Source organism: Monopterus albus, unplaced genomic scaffold (genome assembly GCF_001952655.1).
Source record: "Monopterus albus unplaced genomic scaffold, M_albus_1.0 scaffold261.1, whole genome shotgun sequence".
Lineage (NCBI taxonomy): Eukaryota > Metazoa > Chordata > Actinopteri > Synbranchiformes > Synbranchidae > Monopterus > Monopterus albus.
In genome coordinates, this window is record NW_018128141.1 from 18420 (window position 1) to 29206 (window position 10787).

Here is a 10787-nt window from a genome sequence, read left to right on the forward strand (position 1 = left end):
GACTCCATAGTTCTACTGGGGGACTTCAACACTCACATGGGCAATAACGTAGATGCCTGGAGGGGGGTTCTCAAGAGGAACGGCCTGCCCGGTCTGAACCCAAATGGTGCTTGTTATTGGGCTTCTGTGGTAGTCATAGATCAGCCATAACAAATGCAACGTTCATGCATAAGGTTGTCCATAAGTGCACTTGGTACCAGAATATGTTAGGCTTTAGATTAATGATCAACTTTGTTGTCGTATCATCAGATCTAAGGCTGTATGTCTTGGACTCTTGGGTAAAGAGGGGAGCAGAGATGTTAGATGATCACAACCTGGTGCTGAGTTGGATCAGATGGCTCCACATAGTCCAGTTTAAGGAGTCTTATTCTCTGACTTTTTAGTTCATTCACTTTTCTCCTAAGCTACTAAGCAGTCACATCACTTTCCAAATGCACAGCAACGGTGCAGCAATAAATGAACACATCACGGTTCATACTGCTGTGATGTTTGCATAGACAGTTCAGTCCATTCTTTATGTTGCTAGTCTGTGCTGGATAAGGATTTGGGTAGGACTGGGTGATTAATCAAATTACTGTGCTGCTCTGTATTTCATTATGATGCTCTCCTTTGGTCTTGAGTTATAAATCCAGCACACCCCTTCACCATGCTACAGTTCATGCAGTTTATGCTTGAACTGACAAACATATTACTGAAGTTGACAACGCTTAAGCTTATTGCCATAGGTGCAACAAAATCTATGGGAACATTAAGTCAGAACTTGCACTGAAGCAATAATTTAAGCTTTGCATGCATTCTGTCATCCACCGCTGGTCTGTTAACCATAGCAAGCTTGTTAAGCTAATGGCTAATTGATATGAACAAGCTCAAACAAAAGATGACTGTAGCCTTACTGTCAGGCAACAGATGGATGTAGCTAGGGCATAGCGAGCCCAGCAGGCTGGAGGATTCTTTAGGTTATGACAGGCAATATTGTTAACCTGAAGCAGCAATGTTTTATTTGTAACATAAATAAAGTGTAATACATTATTTCCTCTGAACTGTCAATCACAATTAAGTATATGAAATATTTGGCTTTTCTTTTAAATCTTATATAAAGTTCAAGAAGACCCAGGGCTCTATGTTCCTGCGTTACTGGGTGTGTTTTTTAGGGGGGACGGAATACATTATTAGAGGGAGCAGTTGGAGTCGGGGCTGGCTTTAGTTCTGTCCAATTAAACCAGCTCCCCTTTAAAAAGCAGGGCGGAAATGTGACTGACTGATGTCACTGATGTCAGGACGTGGAAATATATGAGAGAAAAGAATCTTTCCCTTTATCTTCATCTCCTGCCAGTTATGTACTTGTTATGGTAAAAATTGTCTTATCAGGATTCGGTGAATGCAAAATGAAAAATGTGTTACCAACTCTGGAGTTTAATGCGCATTTAATCCTGCAGGAAGGAGCGAACTCTCACAGTGTCAAACATAACAGTCTGAAGGAGAAGCTCCCTGAGCAGAGAGCTGCATTTCCTTTAATACATAGATATGAGTGTTGCTTGTGGTTTAAGTCTGTTAAGGTCATATGTAGGTTTAAGGAAACGTCTGTCACACAGGAAAGAAGCTGTCTGGTTTAGTGTCCATACAAGGTCATGCTTTTCACTGAAGACACTTTGACAAAGAAGTTTGTCGAGTTTCACAAGCACACAAATAACTATATATAAAAACTGCATAGCAACAGCTAAGATGCTGACAAAGATGTTAATATTCATTTTTCCATCACATATTCCATTCCTAAACTGACAGGTACAAAAAAATGTATGTATAAGTACTGCACATAAATATTCACTCAATAATCTTCTGAAATCTGTTTAAAGAAACTGTAACGTAACAGTGACAACAGCTACAATGAGGTCGGACTGACTTTACCTGCTGACTAACAGGATTAATGGAGATGTCTGCAGAGTGTTTGTTATCTATCTCGGCTCATGAGCTGCTTTGAATTGTTATTATGTGTCATTTTTATGTGGGTGTGGATTCCCAAACATCTCCTGCAGATCACCTCTGGCTGCATCCTGTCAGTAAGGCTACAGATGGACACTGTTCACATCTATATTCATATCTATAGCCACATACTGAGAACTAGTTTATTTATCTTATTTAAAAATAATATTCATGATATACAATGTGAATTCCAGCAGATCAGTTGTGGATTTAAAGGTTAATTTTAAGATGCCGTGGCCATTAAGATACATCTGAGTACCTGATCTTGTGCTTCTCTATGCACTTGTCAGGAACATTGTAACCTGTTACAGTGATAAGATCTGGTCTGAGCAGGTGTTATCGCTATTTCTGGTCAAAACGAGCACCAAAAGTTCACTGCACTGCCTAATTAGCACACACTCGGCCTGATCCATGCCCCTCCTCCTACCTCAGCATTCATTCATGGCAGGAAAATATCAACGAGCAACAAAAAGCAGACATGTGCCCGAGGAACACTGCAGAATGACTGTGAATAAGGCGATGCAGAAATTGCACTGGCAGGAAAATAGAGCCCACAGTGCTAAAAAAACTGGTTTTAAAAGTCCAATAAATTCATGATATGTCCAAAGTAATCGTGTTAAATAACTGTGATCTGAATATTGACCAAGACAATCTGGATTATTATTTTTGCCATAATCATGCAGCCCTAGATTGGAGTAGATATGACTAGATTGCAATATTCAAGAGCTACATTATAAAAACAGTAGCAGTGCTGTTGTTTTGTTTACAGATGTTGACATGTAACACAGAAAACATCTGCCGAGGGAAAAGTCTTTAAATAGGTGGATTAATCACTGTGTTAATCCACAGTTTACATGGCAGCGGGTGATGTGGTACAGTGACTGGAAAACAGTGCATAGAGCTTATTACCAAACAAAAACAACAACAGAGTAAAGAATACACACAGTCATGAAACAACAACAACAACAACAGGAACAAAACATCTCTGTGTAATCACACACTGAGTGTGAGAGACAGGACGTCCAGTGAGAGCTAGAGACAGTCCAGGACCTGAAAAGACAGGTTTGATATCTGCTACAGCTAGTGTCATGGTACAGCCACATTTTACTAGCAACACCCTCACACTATCAATAAATATTGATTATAATCACCATTTCTATTAAAAAACTGAAAACATGCAAGACATTATGTGAAGCTGACAATTAGCAGTCTGACATAAAGAGGGTCTCAGATATTAATTTCTACAGGAAGGTTGTTTTGTTGATATAGAGTTTTAAGGAAGAAAGAAAAAATTCAATTTTTAGATTTGTGAATTTACTCAAAAAAAATGAGTGAGGAAGTTTCATCTCAGTCACTCACAGCATCTCTACTGTACATTGGCCTCACAGGAGCCAGGCTGCAGGATCTGATGAGTGACAATGAGTTTAACAGATGTTCTAAACCAGGGATAAAACAAGGCATAGATCACAGGGTTTAGACAGGAGTTAAAACTGAAAAGAAACAGCAAATTAGATGCAAATGAAACATTCACCACACTGTCCGCAGCAAGAGTAATATAGTACCATGGGCAGTAACACATTAGAAACCCCAGAACAAGAACACCCAGAGTCCTGGCTGCTTTCAGCTCAGACGTCTTTGTTGTTAGAGTCACTAAACGCTGCAGTGTGGCAGCTGTGATGTGAGAGCGCATGGCACGGGCCTGAGACACGGCCACCACAAACACTCTCATATACAGGACTATGATGGCTGTAATGGGGACAATAAAAGTCAAAACAGTGTCAACAGTTCCTGTAATATCATCACTGACGACCACACACTCTCCATAACAGGAGTTATATCTGCCTGGTTGAGTCAAGTCATTCTTTAAATAGAGACCACTGTAGAGAAAATAATAGAACCAACACACACAAACACAAAGTTTCACTCTTCTCACAGTGACTCTGGTGGGGTAATGCAGAGGGTCACAGACAGCAACGTAACGGCCGACTGATATGAGAATCATGTCTCCTATCGAAGTACCAGAAACAAAGCAGGATAAATATTTATACAGTGAACACATCACATCACCAAGAAACCAGCAGGCAGTTAATCTGAAGATTTCTCCAGGCATCACCAGGAGGCCCACGGGAAAGTCAGAGACACCCAGAGAGAGGAGGAGGATGTTAGTGGGTGTGTGGAGCTGCCTGGAGGGAAGGAGTGGAGCATCATTACACATAGCATCATACATTCACATTTAGAAAACATAAGTGATGGTTCTGCTGAGAAGTGAATCTTTGCCTTAAGTGTGAGACTGAGATGATGACGAGCAGGTTGAGAAACACAGTGAGCACAGAGACTGAGACCAGCAGGATGTTCAGGAACACAACGTTAGACTGAGCTGTCGGCTTCCTGCAGGAGGTGTTGAGGAGCTGTGGAAAGCAGAGCTCTGCTCCGTCCTGGGTCTGCATCATCAAGGATCTGCAGACTTCTGACCAGACTCTCTGTCACACAGCTGATTTATCTCTTTTTTCCTCATCTCTCTTCCTCCCCTCCTTTCTCTCAGTCTCTGAGAGACCCAAGACCTTCCTCTCTTGCTCTACACATCACACCATCTTTAACTCACTTTATCTGTCACCCTCTTTCTGTTATTGTCTTTCTCTCAAATTTTGTTTCTATATACACATTGACAATATACTGGATTGTGCCCCTCATCATCTTCCCTTTTCTCTGCCTTCTACTTGGCTGCAAACTGTCCTAGCTTGTGCTGAGGGTCGTGGGCTAATGAAGCCAGAAGTATATCGGCGGCACAAAGCAGACAGTCCAAAACTTACCAAACTAGATGCTGCTAGAGATTCTTTCAAGGAAACCAGAAACAGAATTGACAGGTATGGACAGTGGGGATCTCTCCACCACCTTTGTCCCATAGTGTTCTAGAAATACTACAGAGGAATCCATTGTCAAAGCACCACTGGAATTCAGATCAAAGCAAGGCAGCTTATTTTATAGAGCACATTTCATAACCAGAGGCAATTAAAAGTGCTTCATATAGGCAAAGATAAACAGTAACAGCATTAAATATTATAAGCATTAAAACCAGATCAATGCTTACTAAGGATGTCAGAGCCCTGCTGGGTTTGGATTCTGTAGGTAACTGGGAGCTGGTATAAAGATTTAAGAACAGGAGTGATGTGCTCAGTTCTCCTGGTTCAAACTCTCTGAATGGGCTGGAGTTGTCTAATAGTCTTTTGGGAAAGACTGGACAAAATAGCATTACAACAGTCCAGCCTGCTGGAGATGAAAGCATCAGTGAGTTTCTTTGAACATGATAGCCCGGAGTCTTATTTGTTTGAGGTGATAAAAATCAGATTTAGTTGTGGCCTTGATGTGACTGGTGAAGTTCAGGTCTGAGTCAGTTATGACACCAAGATTTCTAACTTGAGTTTTTGTCTTCATAGCTCTAGAATCAAGCTGATCAATAACTTCTGTCCTTTCCTTCTTGCTGCCAAAAGTAATAACTGAAGAAATTTTGATTGCATCCTGGTATTTACCGGCTTTAAGCACCGACAGAGTGAATCTACAGTAAGGGGTCTGTCATATTTCTGTCCCACCTGCTTCCAGTCCCATGCTTTTATTTTGACACCACTTCCGGTCTACAGTCCCGCCTCAGCTACGGACTCTTTACTCTAATCAGTGACTATTGTTTGCACCTGTTTTCACCCCTATTTAGGCAGCTTCCTCCCACCAGGAAGCTGCCAGATTGTTCTAACTCATGTTCAGACTCTCCAGCATTTTTCCTAGTGCCTGTTTTTCCAGCTCTGACCCAGGATTGCCTTGTGACTATCGAGTACTGCCTAACCCTTCAGATTCTGTTGGTTTTCTAGGCATTGGCTTATGGACTTCTACTGACCGTTCTTCTCGTGGATACCTTGGATGTGTGAGTTTGCTGGCTCTAACCTTGGACTGGATTATCGACCTGAGAGTGTTACATGCTTAATCAGACTCCTCCATTGTTTGTCATGACCAGTGCTCTGATTAGAAAAAGAAGCTTTATTTTTTGTTATTGTAACACGTACAACAAAATTATGTTTGGAGCGGAGGGCCCCAGGCCACTGCGTGCATAACTGCCGCCATCACAGGCAACAAGGACACTTCGACATGTGGACTGCAGGCACCGAGATTCAAACCTTCAACCTTCTAGTTGGGAGATGGCTGCTCTATCCACCGCACCACCACCATTTTCCTCTCATCACTTTCGCTTATGATGGATGGTAGGTGTTTTCGTAGGTCCAGTTTTGTGAAAACGGTGGTTCCCTGGAGTGGCTCGAATGCTGAGTTGAGGAGAGGCAGAGGATACTTGTTTTTGATAGTTATTGCATTTAAACCCTAATAATCAATACACAGCCAAAGGGAGCCATCTATCTTACTGACAAAAAAGAAACCAGCGCCCAATGAGGAGGAAAATGGTTTGATGAGTTTGGCTCACCATGACACCTTAATGTATTTCTCCATAGCCTCCCTCTCAGTTCTGGAAAAGCAACACAGCTTAATGGAGGGTAATGGGACTCCAGGTACGTCTATGGTGCCATCATAAGGTCTGTGAGGAGGAAGTGAGAGAGCCCAGTCCTTACTGAAGACCTCCCTGAGATCATGATAGATCTCGGGGATGGTGGTCATGTCGGGTGCTTCAGGTTTCTGAGGTTGCAAGGGTCATGCCGAAGGTGGCTGAGCTGACTGAAGACAGTCAGAAGAGCCAAAATCATTCCACCTGGTGACTGTTCCAGTGACCCACTCAATCTGGGGATTGTGACGCTTTAACTGAGTGTGACCCAGGACCAGGAGTAAGTTTGGAATGTCTAGAACCATAAAGTGAATCTGATGCCTGAGAGGATCTGGGTGGTTGTAACAGAGTCTCACTGAGCTGCCTCCCCTTAGGGGAGTTAGTTCAGGATGGTCTAACTGTAGTGGTCCAAAAACTTCGCTTCTGACATCGCTCTTGTAACTGGTAGTCAATCTTGCTATTTACCTAATGAGTCCAGGTTGGGGGGGTGCATCTAGTGTTGCCAACTCGTCCTTGTGGGGAGGTGACAGTGGTGCAGTGGGTAGAGCAATCATCTCCCAACCAGAAGGTTAAAGGTTCGAATCTCAATGCCGGCAGTCCACGTGTTGAAGTGTCCTTGGGTAAGACACTGAACCCCCCTTGCCCCTGATGGCTAGAGCCATTGGTTGAGGTGGTGCCACAGATGGCTGCCATCAGTTCTGTACCAGAAACAAATTCCTTGTGTGTAACATACTTGGCCAATAAAGGTAATTATCCTTATCCTTAAGTATTTCTGACAAGCCATTTAAAAAGACTCCACATAATGCCTCGTTGTTCCAATTACCATCTGCTGCCACTATCTTGAGTATGCAGCCATGCTCCTAACCCCTTGTCACAGCCTTAGCAGTCGCTTCGCCACATTACTTGTGTGATTAGGGTGATCAAAAACCTTTCACAGATGTCAGGGTGATGTTGCCAAGCAAACCCTGGGAATATCTGGCTTCTGCCCAGACAAGAGCTCTACCTCAGAGTTGTTATGGCTGTGACACAAGCTCTGGGCTGAGGGACTCAATGGCAGACTCAGACAGATGATTCAATGACACTTTATTAAAAATGAGAGTGCAAGAAGTTAATGTTCCAGGTGGTATTTGACCAGGTCTATGTCTGGGTGTAGGTGCCGGAGAAGGACTAGTAGCAGGTGCTGGGGTGGCAAATGACAGGAAAGATTTCCAGGAGCATGAATGTGAATGTGGCAAGAGCAATTTAAGCAAACCAGTGGAGTATCATGAACAGGGTAGTGGACCAGCAAGTGACTGATGGAAAGGAGGTGATATATGTAGCTGAAGACTGTGGGATGATTGGCAGCAGATGAAAACACTAACTGCTGATTGGAACCATGGTAAAGCTGGGGCAGGAGAGGTGGAGCGGAACAGGGGAAAAAAAACAAAACAAAAGCACCAGAACAGGAAGTGAATCCAAATCATAACAGGAGTAGATTCATAATATAGAATATCTTTGACTGGGATGATGCAAATTAGCATGGCCTTTGTTCAAATACCATGGAGCACTGAAGCACAAGCCCTCTGCACCTGTCTAGGTCTCCATAAAAGGTTTTGGGATCAGGGATGTGTGGTTCATAATGACTTAGCGGGTGAGAAGCCCCTGGTGGATCAACTGGAGTGTATGGAGGTTCTGGTACGTGTGAGAGAACTTGGTGAGACAAAACAGTTACCTGAGTAGACAGACAAGACACCTCATTGGTCAGGGTCTGGATGGCTTCTGCACCCCATCGCTGGGACGGGTCCAGCCGTCCTAGCAGTGCCCCCTGGTGGGAGAGTATCAACTGAACGGACAACGGGCCCGAGTCTGAGCCTGCAGAGTCCATAATGTTGGCCAGTCAGTTCTGCTACATCCAGTTGGCCACAAACACGGTGGAAGGACTCAAAGGCAGGACCCAGTATATCAGAACATATAATGAACTTTATTGCACTGAATATCAAGAGGTTACTTGTAGGATGATTGACTGTTGGAGAGGGACCACTCCAAGGGGGACTGGAAGGATCGACTGACCAGACCCTCACAGAGAATGTCTTGTTGCCAGGGAATAGGGTGAAGGCTGTGACAGAGCAGAGGTGCATGGGGCTGGCTGCTGAGGAGACAACCAAGTATAGGAAACTGGGCTAGATGTTGGCCTGAGCTGTGTAGCAGGAGCATAGATGAACCGATGGGTCAGCGGATTGATCTCCAAACCTGGCTTGGACAGGAAGGGCAGAGCGGGTGAGTGCGGCTGATGAGGCAGGACCCGCACCGGGGTAGCTGGAGCAGGGGTAGACAGGGAGGCTGGAGTGGTGTGGTGGTTAACAATAAACAAGGTTCCAGTGGGAATATGTAATAGACCAGTATGTAGTTCTATATAAATAATTTATGGATATTATTTGTAATAGTTGTGTAAGGATGTAAGGCCGAGCTAAGTGTCTATGCAAGCTTGATCTGTTTCTCTTCTCTTGCTCAAGGGGCTGTGTTCCCCTTGATTAACTTATGGGTAAACATCCGGAGGAAGTCTAGATAGGGTATGGATATACTGTAGCTGTTGCCTTATGTGAACTGTTTGTGTGCTCTGTTCAGATTTAGAAAAAGGACATGTGTGCTACGTCAATGCAACCTAGAAGTTCATGTACTGGACAGTTTAGACAATGCTCGGAAGAAGGTGTGTGAGGGTAGCTGGCATGGGACCGCGTCTTCATGGCTCAGGCCATGGAGGGCTGTGTGAGTACGAGCAGATAAAAAGCTGGGTTAGAGAAGAGAGAAGAGAGGAGAGAGAATGCTACTGGGATGGTAAACCATGTACTTTTTGAGGACCCAGCCAGCTGGGGGGACACTGAATTAAGACTGACAACTGACTGTGGGTTGACAAAGACTGACTCGTGACTAACAACAACCAAGACTGACTGACACTTTTGACCATCTTCTAATTTAATGCTTTATCTATCACACTGCAGGAGGAGAGTCTCTGTTCTCTGTTTCCCTAACTACAAGATTATCTGTTTAAATACTACTCTCGTCATCGGTGTGTGAATGTGTGTGTGAATGGGTGAATGGTGTATAATCTCCTGTAAAGCGCTTTGGCCAGTGTAACACACTGTGAGAAAGCGCTATATAAAATACAGTCCATTTACCATTTACCATTTCAGAATAATTGTAATATTAAATGATCCTTTAAATTGGGATGGTTTGTCTGAATTAATTTAGTCGGCATCACACTCTAGCTACGACATTATATTGTTTTTGAACACAAAACTGAACAAAAATCTAAAAATTTTAAGCTGGGGTCACTGGTGTGGCATCGGCTGGCACAGTTAACTGGTGCCAATGGGAAGAAGCTTTATTGGAATAGGTGGCAGGAGTCAGTGGCGCGGAGTTGGCTGGTATGGCTATCTGGCGCCACTGGAGATGAGCTTGACTGGAGTAACTCACTCAGTGTAGAAAGTGCATACAGGAAAGCTGAGTAGCTCTAGACAGAAGACAACCCAGATAGCATCAAGGAATAAGCCAGCGAGGGAAAAAACACAGTGAGACCGCTGGCTTCGGAGTGAGGAAAAAATCTTCTAGAGTTCTTGAGTTCGGCCGCGTAAATGTTGCGGTGACAACTAACTGACTGGCAAGTGTGACACAGCTGAGACCAGGCTATATACTAGCCAAACAGATGGAGCAACTGACTTCACCTGTGCTACTACTTGCCAGCCCCACCTAGTCGCTTACCCAAATTCCCCACAGAAGGAGAGAGAGAAGCAGACATGTAACCTCACACAAATACAGTGCCTTGCGAAAGTATTTGGCCCCCTTGAACTTTGCAACCTTTTGCCACATTTCAGGCTTCAAACATAAAGATATAAAACTGTAATTTTTTGTGAAGAATCAACAACAAGTGGGACACAATCATGAAGTGGAACGAAATTTATTGGATATTTCAAACTTTTTTAACAAATAAAAAACTGAAAAATTGGGCGTGCAAAATTATTCAGCCCCCTTAAGTTAATACTTTGTAGCGCCACCTTTTGCTGCGATTACAGCTGTAAATCGCTTGGGGTATGTCTCTATCAGTTTTGCACATCGAGAGACTGAAATTTTTGCCCATTCCTCCTTGCAAAACAGCTCGAGCTCAGTGAGGTTGGATGAAGAGCATTTGTGAACAGCAGTTTTCAGTTCTTTCCAAAGATTCTCGATTGGATTCAGGTCTGGACTTTGACTTGGCCATTCCAACACCTGGATATGTTTATTTGTGAACCATTCC